Source organism: Schistocerca cancellata, chromosome 2 (genome assembly GCF_023864275.1).
Source record: "Schistocerca cancellata isolate TAMUIC-IGC-003103 chromosome 2, iqSchCanc2.1, whole genome shotgun sequence".
Classification (NCBI taxonomy): domain Eukaryota; kingdom Metazoa; phylum Arthropoda; class Insecta; order Orthoptera; family Acrididae; genus Schistocerca; species Schistocerca cancellata.
Genome location: NC_064627.1, coordinates 246237241 through 246260377, shown reverse-complemented (window position 1 = coordinate 246260377; position 23137 = coordinate 246237241). Strand labels below are relative to the sequence as shown.

General features: G+C 41.8%; 1 pseudogene; it reads right to left on the bottom strand.

Annotated features, from left to right (window-relative positions):
- Window positions 1-1467: 1467 nt before the first annotated feature.
- On the bottom strand, window positions 1468-1584 carry LOC126163581 (5S ribosomal RNA; annotated as a pseudogene).
- Between the last annotated feature and the right edge of the window lie 21553 nt (window positions 1585-23137).

Genomic DNA, 23137 nt, shown 5'->3' with positions numbered 1-23137 from the left:
GATATTGAATGTGTTTTGTGCCGTTTCTGTTGACAAAGTTTATGAACCTTTCTTTCTCTGCTTAGGGAACTGACAAGAATATCATATATGGACAGGATGCAAAAAAAGGAATTTCCTCAACTGCACGAAGATGCCAACGACTTTATTATTATGCACGATGGCGCCTCGTTTCACTTTCACCTTGAGATGCGGAATTATCTTAAAAATACTAGCCCACAAACGATCTTTGTCCGTGGAAGTACATAAAAGACAAGTTCTTTGTCCCACCTATGGGAGCTACATCTTCAAGAGCTGACAAATTGAATTGTTGAAGGTGTCAATTCAGTAAACAGGGACCTATTGACTCACGTGTGGAATGAAATGAATTACCATTTCAGAGTTTCTCGGGCGATGCATGGTGCTCATGTTGAGTGTACGGGTGTGTAGTGTCTGCACGAATATAAAACTTTGAACCTTCCTCTATCAACTGGCATGTGCAAGTGTTTCTATCTCGTGTAGCTTCTCCGTAATAAACAAATCGGTTTTAAACATGGCTGCTTGGTTCAGTGACCGTTTCTAAATTAAAATTGAAGCAAATGAGCCCTCGGTCACAATTGTTATTAGTCTTATTGACCAGGTTTCAACACTTCTAAGAGTGCCTTCATCAGAATCAAAACAATTAAAATGACCTACAACATAGTTACAAATTTATAGGAAAAGACATTTTTATATAAAAATTGTAAGTACTGACTAACAACAAAAGACATAAGCAGTTCTTACATGTCACATATTCGTTATTTTATATGTGACATGTAAGTACTGAGGTCAGTGACTACCGAATGACCACCGAGCGGGGTGGCGCAGTGGTTAGACACTGGACTCGCATTCGGGAGGACGACGGTTCAATCGCGCGTCCGGCCATCCTGATTTAGGTTTTCCATGATTTCCCTACATCACTCTAGGCAAATTCCGGGATGGTTCCTCTGAAAGGGCACGGCCGACTTCCTTCCCCATCCTTCCGTAATCCGATGAGACCGATGACTACGCTGTCTGGTCTCCTTCCCCAAAAACAACCAACAACAACAACACCGAATGACCATCTACATTGCGTTTGTGCAAATGATCATCTGGGGTTTAAGACGTAACAGTGATTGGTGGAATTGCTTTGTGTAATGGAAACGCTGCTGACGTATTGCCCGGCGCCTAAGGAATCCAGCACACAATGGCTGTTGACCGGGATAGTATGAACCAGTAGCGGAGATAACCATCTACAGGTTAACTAAAGGTAAACTGCGTCCGAACAGGCCATGAAGTCCCAACGGTACCGACCGGCCTTCGTGTCTTCCTTAGCCCACAGGCGTCACTGGATGCTAATATGTGGTCAGCACACCGCTCTCCCGGCGGATGCGAGCTTACGAGACCGGAGCCGCTACTTCTGAATCAAATAGCTCCTCAGTTTGCCTTCACAAGGGATGAGTGCACCCCTCTTGCCAACAGCGCTCGCAGATGGAATGGTCACCCATCCAAGTGGTAGCCCAGCCCGACAGTGCTTAACTTCGGTGATCTGACGGGAACCGGTGTTACCACTGCGGCAAGGCCGTTGGCTATCTACAGGTTAAATGTACCAAAATAAACGAACAAACACAGAACACACAGAAAATATTCTCTACTACTTACTGCAGTATTAGTAATTAGGTGACTGGTCAAGGGTCTTAGTGTAGACTTGTAGTAGTTGAAGTAGTATTAAAAAGTTAAGTGTCAGAAATAAATAGTTAATACATAAAATTTCAGCTGAAAAAACAAAATTCGCGACAAATATAAAAACTGCACCAAAATACATAGAAACACAAATAGGTAAAATAGAGCGAGTAAATAAATTTAAATATCTTGGAGAAACTATACAACAGAATGGACTAGAAAAATCTGCAATAGATGTAAGAATTAACAAAATGGAAAGAGCATATGGCTTGACCAAAAGTATTTACAACAAGAAATGTATATCTAGAAAAACAAAACTAAAACACTACACCACAGTGGTACGACCAGAATGTTTATATGGATCTGAATGCCTAACGATGAACTATAAGATGGACAAACTAGAGGTACTGGAAAGAAGGATTATTAGAAAAATAATGGGTGCAATGAAAACTGCAGATGGTTGGAAAATAGGAAGTAATGAGGAGATCTGCAAAAATATAGAGAAAATATCTGAAGTAATGGCCAAATGAAGATTAACCTTTTTTGGACATCTCTACCGAATGGATGGAAACAGACTAACAAAACAAATACTCCTATATTTCTGGAAGAAGAAATCGACAATAGCATGGATTACAGAAGTAAGAAAAGATCTTGAAAGAAACAACATCAAAGAATCAGAAAAGGCAGAAAGAAACTACTAAGAAAATACTAAATTAGGAAGGCTTTCAAAGCAGAAGAAATAAAAAATCGGGAACCACATGGGCAGGAGAAGGGAAGAGACTTCATGGGGAGAAAATGAGGGAATACTGGAAAAATAGGAAACAACAAGAAAGGAAGAAGAGGAACTGAAGTTGTTAACGTGATCCTAGTTGGTCAACACGACTGTAAAAAATAATAAAAAAAGGCCTATTTAGCTTTTCAGATAATAGGCTGCAATTGCGAAATAAATAAATATCAAAAATAGTTTTTGGTCCTCTTATTCTCCCTCGAATGCTGCGAACCAGCAAAGCTTTAAGGAATTGTCGGTCTAGGGACAGAAAAAATTTAATATCAGAAGCAGCTATGATGGTGACGGGGCAGCACACAATCAGTTCGTAATTTAAACGCACTCAAGAGGTACGCCTCGTACCGCAGTGACTACGCCTCGTTTTGTTCGTACCGGTATAAGTAAGCTACGTTAGGCCAAACCCGTTACATCTTTATCTTTCTCTGTTCAGAAGTAACGTTCGGAACTTTTCTTGTTTAACGTTGGTAATGCAGTGCATGACGGTAGGCACCGTGTGCCGGCTAACTTTAAAGCAGCGCCTGGGGGCGGCTACAACGTGGACCACATCGTCGATGCGGGTCAGTGCGCGAGAGTTCGGCAGAGCGTGACAATTTCGTCGCCGAGCCATCCAGGCGGAACGTGTCCCGCGTCACAACGTGGGCGTCCGTCCACCACCGGCACTCGCTCCCCAGGTACCGTAGCCACCGCAGCGCGCAGCGCCGCCCAGCGCACAACCACGCGCAATGCACACGTAGCGCGGATTCAGCGCCTGCGCGCTACCCCGCCAATACCGCGCCACTGTCCATTTCCGTCACTGCTGCGGTACGACTGATATCGATCAATGATCCATCATGGACCGGGGACATCAGCTGGTTCGGTAATTGTCAATATACTGAGAATTTTTCCGAGTTGTATGGCCGTGGTCCATGGAACTCTTCAATCCTTGACGTTTCGTACAAGGCTATGTTGGACATCTTCGGAGGTACTCCTGACTGTGCTGAGTCTTGCCGACTGACGAGTCGGACGTCGAAGAGCGGCCTAAATACTGTGGAAAGTGGGCGTGGTCTGGATTTCACGTGATTGCAGAGAGAAACCTTGCCAAAGATAAAATTTTTTTAGCTATCGATTATAGTACGTCAAAGATAAAAATTTCTCTTCGATTCTATAGCGCCACAGCCCATATATCAATGAGTTTCATGGCTTCTTCTTTTCTGTTAAAATTACTCCCGTGTGTATACATTTCGATGGCTTCTCTATATGTTGTTATGGTCTTCAGTCCTGATGCAGCTCTCCATGCTACTCTATCCTGTGCAAGATTCTTCATCTCCCAGTACGTCATGCAGCCTACATCCTACATCGTACAGCACGAAACCACAGAGTACGGCAACCGCCATATATAAAACTAATATTATGTGGTAGTATTAGTGTTTTCAATGCATCCACGTCTGAAGGACACTGCATAGTGCATCGTATAATATGTTGTTGTTGTTGTTGTTGTTGTTGTTGTTGTTCTCTTCAGTCTTGAGACTGGTTTGATGCAGCTCTCCATGCTACTCTATCTTGTGCAAGCTTCTTCATCTCCCAGTACCTACTGCGGCCTACATCCTTCTGAATCTGCTTAGTGTATTCATCTCTTGGTCTCCCTCTACGATTTTTACCCTCCACGCTGCCCTACAATACTAAATTGGTGATCCCTCGATGTCTCAGAACATGACCTACCAATCGATCCCTTCATCTTGTCAAGTTGTGCCACAAATTTCTCTTCTCCCCAGTCCTATTCAATACCTCCTCATTAGTTATGTGATCTATCCATCTAATCTTCAGCATTCTTCTGTAGCACCACATTTCGAAAGCTTCTATTCTCTTCTTGTCCAAACTATTTATCGTCCATGTTTCACTTCCATACATGGCTACACTCCATACAAATACTTTCAGAAACGACTTCCTGACATTTAAATCTAAACTCGATGTTAACAAATTTTTCTTATTCAGAAACGCTTTCCTTGCCATTGCCAGTCTACATTTTATATCCTCTGAACTTCGACCATCATCAGTTATTTTGGTCCCCAAATAGCAAACCTCATTTACTACTTCAAGTGTCTCATTTCCTAATCTAATTCCCTCAGCATCACCCGACTTAATTCAACTACATTCCATTATCCTCGTTTTGCTTTTGTTGATGTTCATTTTGTATCCTCTCCCTTCCCATACACTGCTTCCCTTTCATACCCCTCGACTCTTATAACTGCCATCTGCTTTGTGTACAAATTGTAAATAGCCTTTCGCTCCCTGTGTTTTACTCCTGCCAACTTCAGAATTTGAAAGAGAGTATTCCAATCAACATTGTCAAAAGCTTTCTCTAAGTCTACAAATGCTAGAAACGTAGGTTTGCCTTTCCTTAATCTTTCTTCTACGATAAGTCGTAGGATCAGTATTGCATCACGTGTTCCAACATTTCTACGGAATCCAAACTGATCTTCCCGGAGGTCGGCTTCTATCAGTTTTTCCATTCGTCTGTAAAAAATTCGCGTTAGTACTTTGCAGCTGTGACTTATTAAACTGATAGTTCGGTAATTTTCACATCTGGCAACACCTGCTTTCTTTGGGATTGGAATTATTATATTCTTCTTGAAGTCTGAGGGTATTTCGCCTTCGTCGTACATCTTTCTCACCAGATGCTAGAGTTTTGTCAGGACTGGCTCTCCCAAGGCTGTCAGTAGTTCTCACGGAATGTTGTCTACTCTGGGGGCCTTGTTTCGACTCAGGTCTTTCAGTGCTCTGTCAAAGTCTTCACGCAGTATCATATCTACCATTTCATCTTTACTACGTCCTCTTCCATTTCCATAATATTGTCCTTAAGTACATCGCCCTTGTATAGACCCTCTATATACTCCTTCCACCTTTCTGCTTTCCCTTCTTTGCTTATAACTGGGTTTCCATCAAAGCTCTTGATGTACATTTTCAACTTCTCGCGGCATAATGAATAATCCATTAAATTTCGGGCATGCAGCCGTGCAAATAAAATTTCTTCTACTGATATTTCGGCCGCGTATCGTCCGGCCATCTTCAGAGCGAGTCACAAGACTGATGAGAAGGTGCCAAGCGCGGCCTTATATGCTCCACCGCGGCGGTACTGCGCATGCGGGTCACAGATGCTGCGCCGCCTGTGGCGAAAGCGTACGGACGTTCGATGTGCTTATCGATGTTTGATCGGCGGCGGTGACACGGTGACGACTTCTCTGCAATTTAATTAGTCCAAGAGCCGGATTCCATGCTTTGTCCAAATTGAAACCTTTATCTCTGTTTATTAAATTGTTGGCTAATCGAATTTCTATGGCTTCCTTGAATACAGATTCCCAAAAAGAAGAAGTGGATGTTAAAATCTTCACATCACTGTAATTCATGGAATGACCCGTATCAATACAATGTTCGGCCACAGCTGACTTGTCTGGTTGTAATAGGCGTGTGTATCTTCGGTGCTCCACACACCTCTCATGAACGGTGCGCGTTGTTTGACCTATGTATGACTGCTCACAATTTCCGCAAGGAATCTGGTACACACCCGCCTTACGAAGCAATAAATCGTCCTTCACAGAGCCGAGTAAAGCCGCAATCTTCGTGGGGGGCCGGAAGATCACCTTAACACAGTGTTTCTCAAGAATACGGCCTATCTTTGAAGAAAGAGCACCCACATAAGGCAGAAACGCCCTAGATCTGAAGAAATTACTATCTTCTTCCGCATCGTAAACCTTCTTTTTAGGTTTTGCATCGAATACTCTACGAATTTGTTGCGGAGAATATCCATTCGATTTAAAAATACTCTTGAGGTATGTTAGCTCTCCTTGTAAATTGTCTTCATCGGATACACAGTGCGCCCGATGCACTAAGGTCTTAAGGACACCCATGCTCTGAGAAGGGTGATGGCAGCTACTGGCATGAAGGTATAGATTTGTATGCGTTGGTTTCCGATGTACGGCATGTCCTAATGTGCCATCACTTTTACGGCGAACGACAACATCCAGAAAAGGGAGGCACCCGTCTTTTTCTATTTCCATGGTAAATTTAATGCTAGCATGGATGGAATTCAAATGCTGAAGAAATCGATGTAATTCATCCATACCATGGGGCCATACCACGAATGTGTCGTCCACGTACCTCCAGAAGACCGTAGGTTTAAAACATGCTGAGTCCAGTGCCTTGTCCTCGAAGTCTTCCATGAATAAATTAGCTACCAGAGGGGAGAGGGGGCTTCCCATGGCAACACCGTCAATTTGCTCATAAAATTCATCATCAAACTGAAAATAAGATGATAAAAGCACATGTTCAAATAAGGCCGTAATGTTCTTATCAAAATGTTGGTTGATAAGAGCTAAAGAGTCCTTTAAAGGTACCTTGGTGTATAATGATACTACGTCAAAACTAACAAGAACATCCATACTATTTAGCCTGACATTGCTAAGTCTCTGAATAAAATCCATAGAATTACGAATGTGGTGACTACATTTTCCTACCAATGGTTTTAATAAGGAAGCTAAATATTTGGCAGAAAAACCTTTCGTTTTACTCGTCGGAAGTTGGACATTGTTTCTGAACATCTGTATCATCTGCATCTGAAGGTTGCAGCTGTTTTATCTCCTGACTCCTGGGACTGGATCGATGGCACGACATGGGCTAAGTCTGACTGGGTTCGCGAAGTGGCCACAAAAAGGCAGATTACCAAGTGTAGCCGATTGGACCAGCCTTCTCAGGTGGACTCAGTTATTCGACGCCCTGTCATAAATTTGACGGGTAAGGAATTGGACGAAGCTACGTTGTCTGTCTTAAGTAAAGGACTAAATTTTGCCCCTACTCCCAAGACTTTGCCGATATCATCTTTCATCAGTGCCATTGAAGAAGCTGTCCGACCACTATCAGAGGATTCTGCGGAAGAAATCAGACGAGAAACCTGTCAAGCAATCACGAAGCATCGTCCACAAAGAAGCAACGTTTCCAAGGAAGAAAGACGTGCGATACGAAAGCTGTGTGAGGATACTGATACAGTCGTCCTGCGTGCTGATAAAGGTAATGCTACCGTCCTTTTGCCTCAGGAAGTCTACAAGGAAAAGATATGTGGTCTACTTAGTTCTGGTGCATACCGGAAGATTAACAAAGATCCTACTAAAAAGGTGACAATAAGGACTGCTGCCTTGCTGAACGCTTCATCACTACCGAAGGAAGTCATAAGAAGTTTAAAAGTACGAGGTGCAGTACCACCGAGATTTTATGGTCTTCCTAAAGTTCACAAGATGGGTAAGGATGAGCGTCTAGAGGACTTGTCTATGAGACCTATAACGAGCACTATTGGTTCACCAACATATTTTTCTGCCAAATATTTAGCTTCCTTATTAAAACCATTGGTAGGAAAATGTAGTCACCACATTCGTAATTCTATGGATTTTATTCAGAGACTTAGCAATGTCAGGCTAAATAGTATGGATGTTCTTGTTAGTTTTGACGTAGTATCATTATACACCAAGGTACCTTTAAAGGACTCTTTAGCTCTTATCAACCAACATTTTGATAAGAACATTACGGCCTTATTTGAACATGTGCTTTTATCATCTTATTTTCAGTTTGATGATGAATTTTATGAGCAAATTGACGGTGTTGCCATGGGAAGCCCCCTCTCCCCTCTGGTAGCTAATTTATTCATGGAAGACTTCGAGGACAAGGCACTGGACTCAGCATGTTTTAAACCTACGGTCTTCTGGAGGTACGTGGACGACACATTCGTGGTATGGCCCCATGGTATGGATGAATTACATCGATTTCTTCAGCATTTGAATTCCATCCATGCTAGCATTAAATTTACCATGGAAATAGAAAAAGACGGGTGCCTCCCTTTTCTGGATGTTGTCGTTCGCCGTAAAAGTGATGGCACATTAGGACATGCCGTACATCGGAAACCAACGCATACAAATCTATACCTTCATGCCAGTAGCTGCCATCACCCTTCTCAGAGCATGGGTGTCCTTAAGACCTTAGTGCATCGGGCGCACTGTGTATCCGATGAAGACAATTTACAAGGAGAGCTAACATACCTCAAGAGTATTTTTAAATCGAATGGATATTCTCCGCAACAAATTCGTAGAGTATTCGATGCAAAACCTAAAAAGAAGGTTTACGATGCGGAAGAAGATAGTAATTTCTTCAGATCTAGGGCGTTTCTGCCTTATGTGGGTGCTCTTTCTTCAAAGATAGGCCGTATTCTTGAGAAACACTGTGTTAAGGTGATCTTCCGGCCCCCCACGAAGATTGCGGCTTTACTCGGCTCTGTGAAGGACGATTTATTGCTTCGTAAGGCGGGTGTGTACCAGATTCCTTGCGGAAATTGTGAGCAGTCATACATAGGTCAAACAACGCGCACCGTTCATGAGAGGTGTGTGGAGCACCGAAGATACACACGCCTATTACAACCAGACAAGTCAGCTGTGGCCGAACATTGTATTGATACGGGTCATTCCATGAATTACAGTGATGTGAAGATTTTAACATCCACTTCTTCTTATTTGGGAATCTGTATTCAAGGAAGCCATAGAAATTCGATTAGCCAACAATTTAATAAACAGAGATAAAGGTTTCAATTTGGACAAAGCATGGAATCCGGCTCTTGGACTAATTAAATTGCAGAGAAGTCGTCACCGTGTCACCGCCGCCGATCAAACATCGATAAGCACATCGAACGTCCGTACGCTTTCGCCACAGGCGGCGCAGCATCTGTGACCCGCATGCGCAGTACCGCCGCGGTGGAGCATATAAGGCCGCGCTTGGCACCTTCTCATCAGTCTTGTGACTCGCTCTGAAGATGGCCGGACGATACGCGGCCGAAATATCAGTAGAAGAAATTTTATTTACGCGGCTGCATGCCCGAAATTTAATGGATTAAAGCTCTTGATATTTATGCAAGTGGTTCTCCTTTCTCCAAAGGTCTCTTTAATTTTCCTGTAGGCAGTATCTATCTTACCCCTCGTGAGATAAGCCTCTACATACTTACATTTGTCCTCTAGCCATCCCTGCTTAGCCATTTTGCACTTCCTGTCGATCTCTATATAGCCGTGGATAATAGTTCGTTATAGTACATAAAACTTCAGTTTCCGAAAATTTCACTACGTGATCACTTGATTGAAGAGCATGGCTGGTTTGTCTGTTTTCCCTACTCGACAAAGACTTTTATGTTCCTTCAACCGTGTATTCACACTTCTCTTTGTAGCTCCAATGTAGACCTTACCACACGTACACGGAATCTTATATACATCACTTGCAGACAGAGGGGGACGTTTATCCTTAACGGAACGAAGTGCTTGGCCTATTTTCTTAGTTCGTCTGAAAATTGGTCGAACGTCATGTTTCCTTAGAATCTGGCCGATTTGATAGGTTACTTTTTTGATGAAGGGTAGAGAAACGGTGTTCTTCCATCGCTGTGTCGTATCGTTGTTCTTAGGCCTCCTGTTATTCGGTCGCAAAACTCTATTTATTTCCTTATTAGAGTACCCATTCTTCTCAAAAGCCTGCTTTAGATGTTTTAACTCGGCGTCCAGGTGTTCCGGCGTACAAATCCTTTTTGCTCTGTCCACTAGACTTTTAATTACACCTCTTTCCTGCTGTGGATGATGATTGGAATCCTTATGCAAGTATCTGTCGGTATGTGTAACCTACCGAAAGACTTTATGTTTCAAGCTGCCATCAGTCTGTCTCATGACGAAGACAGCCAAGAAGGATATTGCATTGTCTTTCTTCATTTCCATGGTAAACTGATTTAGGCTATTTAAATAACAAAATAATTCCTCTAAAGGTTTCTTGCCATGTGGCCAAACAACAAATATATCATCCACATATCGATACCATCGACATGGTTTCTTACTCGCTTTTCCCAGAGCTAATTGTTCGAAGTTTTCCATGTAAAAATTGTCTTTGACAAGGTTTATCTCTGCAATCACGTGAAATGCAGACCACGCCCACTTTCCACAGTATTTAGGCCGCTCTTTGACTTCCGACTTGTCAGTCGGCAAGACTCAGCACAGCCACGTGCACCTCCAAAGATGTCCAACGCAGCCTTGGACGAAACATCAGGGATTGAAGATTTGGACCACGGCCGTACAACTCGGAAAAATTCTCAGCAGCTGAAACATCCGGTCGTGGAAGCCTTCATTGTATAATTGTTAATAAACTAGGAAATCCTTGTGCGAGCTATATTTGAATACTGCTCATTAGTTTGAGATTCTTACCAGGCAGAGGAAATAGAGAATATCCAAAGAAGAGCAGCGCGTTTCGTAATATCTTCACTAGGAAATCGTGAAGGCGTCATGCAGATGCTCAGTCAAGAACTCTGGTGGCAGACGCGGCAAGAGAGTCCTTCTGCACCGCAGTGTGTGGTTCACCGGTAAAATTCCGAGAGCATACGTTCCTAGAAGACTGGTCTCTGTTTAGCAGTGTATGCTCCTATGCGTTTCTACTTCACAATCACGTCACCAACGGTTGCCTTTTGTACTGGCGATTCCGCCTCTAGTGACAATGTCACATTACACAGGAGTGTCCGGATACTTTCGATCAAATATTGAAAACGCATTTTATGTCAGGCTTGAAGTGTGTCAACCATGATAAAAAAAAGAAACTTTGTTCGAGATTTCTGTGCGTACTGCATAAACAAGTATGTATGCATTAGAGCCTTAGCAAGAGGCAAACTTCCTTTAATGTATTTTATAATAGGTAAACAGAATCAAGGCAGCATGCTAATTACTTTCATAAGGCGTAATAAATAATTCAGAAGTGAAATGTATTAATGGGTAATATTCATGAAAAGCAAAGTTTTTGAAGTAGCTCTAAAGCCTTTCCATTGGTGACGATTATCTTCGGAGAGCACATTTTGCGATTTCTCTTCCGATGTATTTAACACAACAGACGGAGGAAAGTCACATTCTTATACGCCAACTGTATCAATGACTGTCTTTCTGCAGCGTGTATTCAATGCAGACAAGTGCTTGAGGACAAAATATTTAAGAACACTTTTACCACGGTTGAAACTTAGCCATTTCTTCCGTATTACACTTTAACCCAGTCGATGGAAATTTGAGAGTTACACACAGAAAAAAGGAGAAACATACAGGGAATGAAATCAGACAAACACGACATAACGACTCAGATAGAAAATTCCATGCTAAAATTAGTGTACTTTCCGCTTGCCAATACAATATTAGAATTTTTCTTTAAACTACTTTCTTTACGACGAATTTAGAACCATTGGTGATCAGCGTTAAGTTGCAAATGTGAAACACGAATGAACACGTATTTTCTGTGGCGCCAATTACCGTATTATTGTCTATTAGCAATTAACTTTAAGCAGTCTCGATCACTTATCTCGTTGAATACATTGGTTGTCGTCAGATGATCTACATCTACATCTACATATATACTCCGCTAGCCACCAAGTGGTGTGTGGCGGAGGGCACTATTCGCGCCGAAGTCATATTCCCCCCCCCCCCCCCCTTTCTCTGTTCCGCTCGCGGATCGCGCGAGGGAAAACGATTGTCTGAACGCCTCAGTACGAGCTCTATTTTCCCTTATCTTTGAATGGTGATCATTGCGCGACTTGAAAGTTGCTGGTAATAATATATGCTCTACATCCTCGGCGAAGATCGGATTTTGGAATTTAGTGAGCAGCACCTTCCGTTTACCGCGTCGTCTATCTGCAAGTGTGTCCCATTTTTAACTTTCTATGAGATGTGTAACGCTATCGCGATGGCTAAATGTACCAGTCACGAATCTTGTCGCTCTTCTTTGGACCTTCTCAATCTCTTGAATCAGACCCAACTGGTAAGGGTCCCATAAAGACGAACAGTACTCTAAGGCTGGATGAAATGGAGCATTGTACGCAATTTCCTTTGTTGAAGGACTGTATCGCTTCAGGATTCTACCAATACACCCCAATCTAGACTTCGCCTTACCCGTTACTTGTGTAATATGATCGTTCCATTTGAGATCATTTCGAATAGTCACACCCAGATACTTGACGGATGTTACCGCATCCAAAGACTGGGCATTTATTTTGTACTCGTACATTATTGGGGATTTTTAGCTTTGTTATACGCAGTAGGTTACACTTACTATATTTGAGAGACAACTGCCAGTCAGTACACCTCGCATTTATTTTCTGCAAATCCTCATTGATTTGTTCAAAACTTTCGTGTGACACTACTTTCCTGTAGACTACACCACCATCAGCAAACAGTCTAATGCCGCTGTCAATACCGTCAACCATATCGTTTATGTAAATCGTAAAAAGCAGCTGACCTATTACGCTGCCCTGGGGCACACCTGAAGTTACACTTGTTTCTGTTGACGTCTCCCCATTCAGAACGACATACTGCTCTCTCTGTCTGTTAGAAAACTTTCTATGGAACCGCATATAACATCGGACAGACAGTAAGCGCACCGTTTTGGGGCAAGCGACAGTGCGGAACTGAGTCTAACGCCTTTCTAAAGTCGAGAAATATGGCATAAACCTGTGAGCCGGTATCTAGAGCCTGTTGTATATCATGCACAATGAGGGCCAGCTGTGTCTCGCAAGACCGCTGTTTCCTAAAACCGTGCTAGCTTCTGCAGATGATCTTCTCAGAGTCTAGAAAGGTCTTTTTGACTGAACACAAAATATGTTCCATGATTCTATAACAAATCGATGTCAGTGAAATTGGCCGGTAATTATGTGCATCCGATTTTCTACCCTTTTTATAGATCGCTATGACCTGGGTCTTCTTCGAGTCCCATGGAACTTTCCGCTGTTCCAATGATCTCTGATAGATGATGGATAAGAATGGTGCTATTTGTAGCGTAGTCAACATAAAATCTTATCGGGATACCGTCTGGGCCAGATGCCTGCCTGGCGTCTAAGGATCTTAACTGTTTTAAAATCCCAGATACACTAAACATTATGTCAGCTATTCTTGCGTTTGTTCGACAATTGAAAGGGGGAATGGTGCTGCAGTCCTCTACTGTAAACCAGTATTTGAAAGCTAGATTCAGAATTTGGGCCTTCTCTTTATTATCATCCCTTGCATTACCCGTACTGTCGGCAAGAGAAGGTACTGAATTATTTGTAGCGTTCATAGATTTTACATACGACCAAAATTTGTTGGATTAATTTTAGAATCTGCAGATAAAATCTTGCTTTCAAATTCGTTAAAAGAATCTCCAATTGATCTTTTGATAGCCGGTTTCATTTCGCATAACTTCTGTTTGTCAGCGGGACAATGACTACGTTAGAAACGACTGCGCCAAATTCTCTGCTTTCTCAGCAACTTCCTTATATGTTTGTTGAACCGGGGTGGATTCTTTCCCTCCCCTATATTTTTGCTAGGCATATATTTCTCTAGCACGTGGTGGACAATACTTTTAAAGTCCGACCAAAGATGCTCAGTATCCGCAGTGAATTTTTGGAGCTGACCATGAAGATATTCATTAAGGACAGTTTTATTTGCTTTCCCAAAAAAGAAAACACTACGCTGTTTCCTTCTTTTTTTGCACTGACATAGAAGAAACAACGACATTATCGTCGCTAATACCTTCTTCTAGATTAACTTCCTGAAAAAGATCAGGTCTGTTTGTCGCCAAGGTATCTAATATGTTCCCATCTCTAGTTGGTTTTATTACCAAATGCTCAAGGGTGGATGTTAAGAGCGCTCCTAGAATAACTTCACACGAGACGTCGCTTCTGCCTCCTGTGATAAACGTGTAATTTTCCCAGTCAGTGGACGCCAGATTAAAGTCTCCACCTATAACTAATGGATAATTTGGATATTTATTTCCTATGTACTCAAGACTTTCCCTGAAATGTTCTGCGACGTTTGTTGCGGATGCTGGTGGACTATAAAAACATCCTAATACAATGGTTACTCCTTGTCCGCCGGCCTGAGTGGCCGTGCGGTTCTAGGCGCTACAGTCCGGAACCGCGAGACCGCTACGGTCGCAGGTTCGAATCCTGCCTCGGGCATGGATGTGTTGTAATGTTTGTAACTTTAATTTGGTATGCTGGAATCGGAGCTAATAGACAATAAAAGCTGGTTAAAAGCCGTGATCTGTCTGGGGACGTTAACCGTGGATTACTGGGCAACTGTTTCATCAGATATTTAGCAGACTAACATTAATGATAATCTTTTAATAGTCAAACAAAACCGGTAAAATATATATATAAAAAGGAGAATTTAAATAAAAAGAAAGAAATCAGTTTATACTTGGAAATTTATTTTAAGATTGTTCATTGAAATTTCAGCATATTATACGTGAGTTATAACTGAGCTGGTGCCTTATTTACGATTGAAAAGAATGTGAGATTGTAATCTTACGGAACACATAAAATATGGAGCCAAGATTTGGGAAACTGCATACAACACTCCATTCATAAAATAACACACGAAGAACATTGAAACATAAGCAAGAAGAAATTAACCACAACCAACAGATTCAGTTTTTACCCAAAGAAATTACGTTCATACCACAATCCTGTCCGTCATGTAATTACTACACACTGGTATACTAAATTCATATTAACTCTTCGTGAAGTCTTCGCAAAAAGAATAGCTGAGGGCTACTTTGATGATTACACCACATGCTCCACGTGGTCAACTTGGTTTACACAAAGCGTACAACTCCACAATAATTTTGATAATTAAAATACATTAGATCGAAAAGCAATTGACAAAAGAAAAACCTTGAACTGGTTACTAACGTCTTACTATTAACCTGATGGGTCAAACAGTTATATAACCACGTGGTAGTGGTCTCGCACACGTGAGCTGAACATAAAGAAAAGTTGCTATATTGAAAATATAGTCAAGACGAGACGTTATAATCACACAAACATTCGCATTTAAGATTGATGAACTTAGTTAGAGTTACTGATCAACACGTGGTTCCACTTTACTCACAAAGTAGTAACAAAGCAACTACCGCAAAATAATCTGAATTTAACACGAGAATTACACTCCGCTGCACTTTAAGATAGCATTAGATATTTTAGAGCTAAACCTGAAATCAAGGTGATTAAATTTTCAGTTAGGCTGAACTTAAGAAATCCATTGTCCTACGGACTTAACAGACACGCGCTTAGCCGGAGATCTTACCACTTCAGACGCTCGCCACGGCCACACTGCAACTGCCCTACCGCCGAGCGTGCTTGCTGATGGTGGCCCACAAAGACCAACGGAAGTGGCCAGAGGGGCAGCTTCCTATACCAACATGACAATGGACGGACAGGACCATACTAAGGATAGAAACCTCTTTGCTTTTAGGAAGCGTAGCTACCTGTTCCGATGTTGGTCCTACTGTTCTCTAGCAGACAGCCTTGTCTGCTACCCTCAAGCATGCAACTAGAAATACATATGCTCATTCATCCTCTCACACAAAAGGGAAGGGGGATGACAGTATCTTATCATATACAGTATATAAAAGAAAGCGGATGTAGGTTCCGTATGAGACTGTGTGACATGAATTACATATAAGAATTACATATAAACTGTGCTTTAAAGTGTAGTAGTGTGACAGATCGTTCTTGTTTATGTGTAAAAGTAACACGTTCCACTGCTCAGTCTCCTCCCAGATAGTCAGAAACGCCACAGTACATTTAGAAGAGGAATTTATTCCATAAATGGCAACAGATTTAAGAAATTAAACATGAAAGGAATCCAACAGAGACCTTTCAGTGTGTGATGTCCTTAGGTTAGTTAGGTTTAATTAGTTCTAAGTTCTAGGCGACTGATGACCTCAGAAGTTAAGTCGCATAGTGCTCAGAGCCATCTGAACCATTTGAGTTCCTTGTCTGACTGACAGCTTTATCCGGACTATTTCACAGTCCAACCCAGCATCTATATCAACTGCGTTTAAACAGCTTTTAACTGCAATGAACACACCACCTTCATAGCATCAGTCCTATCCTTCCTAAAGATTGTCCAATCCGAGTTCAAAATTTCACTGCTGTTTATGTCTGGTTTCAATCAGCTTTCGGTACGTAATACAGTATTGGCATTACTACTGTTTATTTCGGATAGTAACTCGGGGCTCTTGCTACAGACACTTCGACAATATCAGTGGTGGCCAGTATTTGGATAGATAACAGCCTGCGTACGCCACGTGCTGTTGGCTGCTTTCCGTTTGACTTTGTGGCAAAGGGGAGGAGGGATGGTGGCGTAAAATCCCTGATTACCAGACTTTACGCCAATGTCCTGCGTTAAATTCTAAACCTCTCCACACTATCTCATGAAGTGATGGCTTGTGGTCCGTCCTTCAGATGGGAATCTTAAGTTCGGCTGTTTGAGAGGAGTAAGCTATGGGTCGGGACCGGGTTTCGACCTCTCTCTTCATTATCCAACACAAACATAACACTATACTACACACACACACACACACACACACACACACACACCCATTACAGTCATTTTCACTTCTGAAATGATCGTCACATATAACTATGTGGCATCGATTGTTATCAGGTCCAGTATATTATTTTAGTTTTACGCCGCGGTCTGTTGGGTTGTGTGTATGTATGTGTGTGTGTGTCTGTGTGCGTGTGTGCGTGTGTGCGTGTTTGTAAGAAAGAAGAATCGCATCAGGCTGAGGGTCCTTTTGTTGCGAAATAGTCTGTCGGCAAATCTTACCACTTGAACACCCCCACCCCTCCCACTCATGCGGAGGGCCTAACGGTTGAAAGGTCTCATACTGCCGCTTCTAGAGTGTTTGTAGCAGCGGCGATGGACTGGCACCAGAGAAATTTGGAGTGGCGCCTCTGTTTTTCACTCCAAAACATTGATTCAGTCGATGAGTTTACAGCGGTTTGCCTAGCGCAGGGAGCGGACGAATCGACCAATCGAATACCACTTGGTTTGAGTCCAGTGCTAACTTCGTAAATGTTAAAAATGTGCTTCCTGTACGCAGAGAGGAGGAAGTTTGTTGCCTTTTCCCTGATTTTTAGAAAATTTTCTGGCATTTCCCGGCCGTAATTTTGGCACTGATATAGAGTTAGCCCCTCCACTTGTGAAATTCGAGAGGCTGGACGTTGGGCAGGAGAAAGGAATTTTTCGGAGAGTTGGGGACACAGGTTCGAGTGACGCAAACGCTGACCGATTTTGATAAAAGCTGCTGGCCATCTGTGGTTGCTTGTAGATCTTGCTGTCTTGGAGTAGAGGTGAGTTTTCGCAATCCATTTTAGTGCGATCTGAAATCTGAGCACTTCCCTTTTTAAGTTGCTGGCTTAACTGCAGTTGGAATTTAATTTCTTTAATGTCGTACCAGCGAGCTGCACAAATAAGGACACATTAAGACACATTAATGCTGTTCCTTCCATACAGTCTTCCTTCCATAACGGTCCAACCACAGTGTTAATCGCATCCAACTGGTTAAACTAATTCGAATGTCAATAGATTTACTTCTTTCACTGTCGAAGTTCATTTAATAAGTTCTCAATCCACGAGCAAAATCAGATTATGCAAAAAGAAGATTAATTGTATCTTTTATTGACAATATTAGTTTAATACTTGCTGAATTTAAGAGAAAAATCAGATTCTGTTAGGAGCAGGGTTACTGTACCTAACCACTGTTTCATAAAAAGTAAAACTAAAAATGCTGTTAAAGGAAAATAACTTTTTGATTCATCTTGTCCAACTCGAAAATAATGAAAAATTTTGTTAAAAGCACAGATAACTTGCATTACAAGAGCATTAACTTGTCTTCAACTTTCATTATTAAGTAGGAAAAGGTAACATGGCTTACTACCAAATGTTGCTATGCTGAGACAGTGTTGTCCTTTGTGCATACTGGCCAAATTTATCGTTAGTACATTGTACAAAATTGTTAAGGCTTTCGTGGTCACTTGTCGACAAACTGCCTATTGGTTTCTGTCTCGGGTTTTTCGGCCGACGTTCATCTAATGATTTCACTGACGTTTCGCCAGTACAAGTGGCTGGCATTGTCAAAGCTTCACCCTCCATTGTCGGTGGTGAACTGGAACCGAGCTCGCGGTCGCAGGCTATATGTACCTGGCGCGCCAACGTCCGAGGGCTTCTCCTCGGTCATTTCCGGTGCGGTTCTCCTCTTGCTATCTGCAACGGTCGTTTGCTGCAGTACGGGTAGCCAGGATCCGTTTACCTTAAGGCTTTCCTCTTTCTTGTTGAAGCTGTTCGTGTGTTTTTGTATTTCTACAGCTTCTCTGAACAAGCGCGTGTGATAGTGCTTATCTACAGCCAGAACTTCCGTGTCGGCGAATTTTATTACGTGGTAGGCCTCACTCAGTGCGTCCCGAAACAAATTATATCACAAGTGTAACAGAGCCAAACACTCGGTGAAGTAAGGAATCAGAAAAAGAAATGTTGGGTACCGCCAATAGGCAGTTTGTTAGTACGTTGTCTTTGCACTAGCTGCGGCTGAAGCAGCTTCAGCACAGATGCTCTACCAAGCACTTACATTTGTAATTTAAGACGATCTTCCTCCACACCTTCACAACTCTCACCGTTAGAGATGAAATGTAGGAGTCCTTCCAAGTAGGTGGCTGGACCTGTCCTTCTACATCTCCGTCTACATGACTATTCTGCTATTCACATTTAAGTGCGTGGCAGAGAGCTCATCGAACGACCTTCAGACTATTTCTCTACCGTTCCAGTTTCGAATAGCACGAGGGGAAGACGAACACTTAAATGTTTCCGTGAATACTGTGATTTCTCTTATTTTATTACAGTGATCACTTACACCTCTGCAGATGGGCACCAACAAAATATTTTCGAATTCGGAGGAGAGAACTGGTGACAGAAATTTCGTGAAAAGAGGTCACCGCAACGAAAATGCCTTTGTTTTAATGACTGCAACCCAAACTCGCGTATCTTATCCGTGACACACTCTCCCCTATTTCGCCATAATAAAAAACGATCTTTCCTGTCTTTGGAAGTTTTCGGTGTCCTTTGTCAGTCCCATAGGCCAACTGATTTGGAAGGGGACGGAAAATTGTAGTGCAGCCAGTCTCTTTAGTGGACCTGTTGCATGTTTTGAGTGTTCTGCCAATAAAGCATAGCTGTTGGTTCACCTTCCCCACAATATTATCTATGTGATCGTTCCAGTTTAAGTTATTCGTTATTGTAATCTCTAGATATTTAGTTGAACTGACAACTTTCAGATTTCTGTGGTTTATCGTGTAACCGAAATATTGCAAATTTAACGGATTCCTTCTAGTACTGATATGGGTGATTTCTCACTTTTCACTGTTTACAGTCAATTTTCATTTTTCGCGGAATACAGATACCTTGTCTAAATATTCTTTCAGTTGATTTTGATCTTATGGATAATTTACTAGACGGTAAATCGTCTGCAAATTATCTAGGCCAGCTGTTCAGATTGTCTTATTTAGGTTGGAAACAGAAGAGGCCGTATTATTCTTCATTGGGAAATGACAGACATCACTTCTGTTTTTCTCGATGACTTTCCGTCACTTACTACGAACTGTGACAGTAAATCACGAATCCAGTCACACGACTAAAGTAATACTCCATAGGAACGCAATTTGATTAAAAGTCGCTTATGAGGGTCGGTGTTTAAAGCATCCCATAGAAATACAATTTGACTAGACGTCACTTTTGAGGGGCGATGTCACAAGCATTTTGGAAATCTAGAAATATGATATCAATCAGAGATCCCCTGTCAATAGCATTCATTACTTCAAGTAAATAAACAGCTATTATTGTTTCACAAGAATGATATTTTCAGAAGCCGTGCTGACAACGTGTCAATAGGCCGTTACCTTCGAGGTAGTTCATAATGTTTGAACACAGAGTCTTTTCCAAACTCCTACTGCAAATATGCGTCAGTGATATGGGTCTGCAATTCACCGCATTATTCGTAGTTCCTTTCTTGAGTACTGGTGTAACCAGCGCAGCCGTTCAGTCTTTGGCACCGATCTTCCGCCGAGCGAGCGATTGTATATGATTGCTATGTACGGGACTATTTTATCAGCATACTCTTAAAGGAGCCTCACTGGTATACGGTCTGTACCGGAGGCCTTACCTTTATCAAGCGATTTAAGCTACTTCGCTAGGTAGAGGATATCAACTTCGAAGTTATTCATGTTGGCAGCAGATCTTGATCCAAACTCTGGGGTAATTACTTCTCCTTCTTTGGTTAAGAAATTGCAGGAAAGAGTATTTAGTAACTCCGCAGTAGCGTCTGTGTCATCGGTCACATTTCCATCGCCATCGTGCAGTGAATGTATTGATTTGTATTGCCTCTGGTGTACTTTATGCCAGATTTCGAGACAGAGTTTCGTTGTGGAAACTGTTAAAAGCCTCTCGCAGTGAAATCCGCGCTAAATTTCGAGATTCTTTAAAACTTCGCTAATCTTGGGGATTTCAAATTCTTTTAAATTTGGCATGCTGTTTTCGTTGCTTCTGCAACAGTGTTTTGAGATGTTTTCTGAACTGTCTCTTATTCGTTTATTTGGTATAATCCCTCAATTGCCGTCGATGCAATTTCTTCTAATTTACGCCACATCCGCTCTACGCCTACATAGTTAGTTTAGAAGAGTCGAGACTGTCTCTTAGGAGGGCGTCAAGTGAATTTTTTATCTGCATTTTTAAACAGATATATTTTGCGTTTATTTTTCGTGGTTTTGGGTATTACAGTATTTAGTCTCTCTACAGTGATCTTGTGGTTTCTAATCCTTCTGTCCTTCATGATGATCCCTATTTAGTCTGGATTATGTTTTGCTAAGAACTCAAGTATGTTTTCGCAAACATTTATACTTCGAGTAAGCTCCTGAAGTAACTGCTTAACGTATTTTTCGGAGGGAGCATTTAGTGTAATTTAGGATGATGTTTTATGCCAACTACCGAACCATCGTGGTTTCCCAGCCAGCAATGTCATACCACCTTACTCTTTTTTACTATAAAGCACTTCTTTCATCGTTAACAAATTGCAGTAACACCCTAATATCAGAAAGTGTTCCTTCTCAATCGTCAGGCCTGCGTGAAGATATATATGCATGAAAGATAGGAGCCAAGACTGCGCCAAAGATTTTCGTAGCTTAGGAATCACCTAATTTAATTTGAGGCACTTTGTTTACTTTAGGAGTATTCAACAGTTTTGTACGCCTCCGGTGACTGAAGATGAGCAACAGTGACTCGGAATGCTTCGCGAATAAACTAGCTTTATCAGGAACACGTAAGTACTCTGAATGGTTTCTGTAAACGCATATTAATTTCAGTATGAAAGAGACAAGGAAAAGCGGTAACACTAATACGCCTGGCTATAAAATAAAAATTCATATTTCATATTCACAGGTAAGCGGTATCAGGCAGTGATGCCATCACACAGAGGTTCAGTAATCAGTTTAATTTACGTCCCCTGTGAATGGATTAGGACCACAAGCACGGCACAATTTGGCTTCAACGGCATCCCATTGTTTGACACGTAATCAACACAGCAATAAGCGCAGCAATTGGATGGAGGATTGGAGACGCATTGTCTTCACTGATGGGATCTGTTTCAGTGTTAGTACAGATGATTGTCATTTAGGGTATGTGGAGAACAAGAGAATCCAGACCTGTTAATTGAACACCACAATGCTGCACCTTGATAATAACGTCTCATTTTCTTTGCATTTACAGAGGTATCACAGCGACGTATTACAATATTTCTGTAATATGTTCAGTGTATTAGTGTTAGAATCACGTAAGTTGCTTAGCAGCTGCACGGTTCGTTGCTGCCATGACTCCCTTGCGTGTGTTTGTTGTAAGGTAAAGAACGTAGGAACATCTGTTCCAAGATGAAGTACTTTATTTAGTAGCGTACTCGCATGGATTCGTCTGTAGCGTACAGGTGAATTTGCTGCTATCCTTTTTGTCGCAACAGAAGGAATTTCCATCCCTTTCCGTTTGCGAATGCAGCGTGAAAAGGACTGCAAATACGTATTTTTAAGCTTCGTTTCAAATAATATTATCACGATGCTCGAAGGAAATATGTGATGCGAAGTAATATATTCACAGAAACCATTTCCTGAAATTTTGTAAGAGGTTTTCACAACATAAACGGCTCTTTCTCTGAAAATTTTGACGACTCGAAATTTTGAACGATTATATGATGCTCTACAGTAGATGAACTACACTGCTACAGCGTTCTGGACTCATACAGGTGGGTTGTGGATGAAAAGGGGGAGTGTAATTCCTTGACAGACTGCAGTTCGGCCATATTCTGCAACTAACTCTACGCTTTCGATCTAATAGGCAGCGAATGAGTTGCGATATTTGCGTTTCTTATTATGGAGCATGGTTTTCCGCCGGTGTTAGTGTAAGACAGTTTAATGCTGGTGCCAAATGCTACAGAAGTTTTTAGTGGGGTAACGTACACTGTCCTTGAAATATTTTGCTTGCTGTTCAGCTAGTTCTGATCGGATTCTACACGGCGAAATCACATTGACTGCAAGTGTATCAACTACAAAAGATATACAGGGAATGCGTCTGCCGGTTAAGTTTAAAGACGCGTAGACACAAGGGGTTCTAGAAAATCTTTATAAGCAATATTTTCAGTCTTCTGTATCTCCACAAATGTCTCACCCACTACAACAGCTTGGCACTATCGACCATCAATTAAATTTCAGTCAACTCACAAACCCGCCAAGATATTTCAGACGATCGT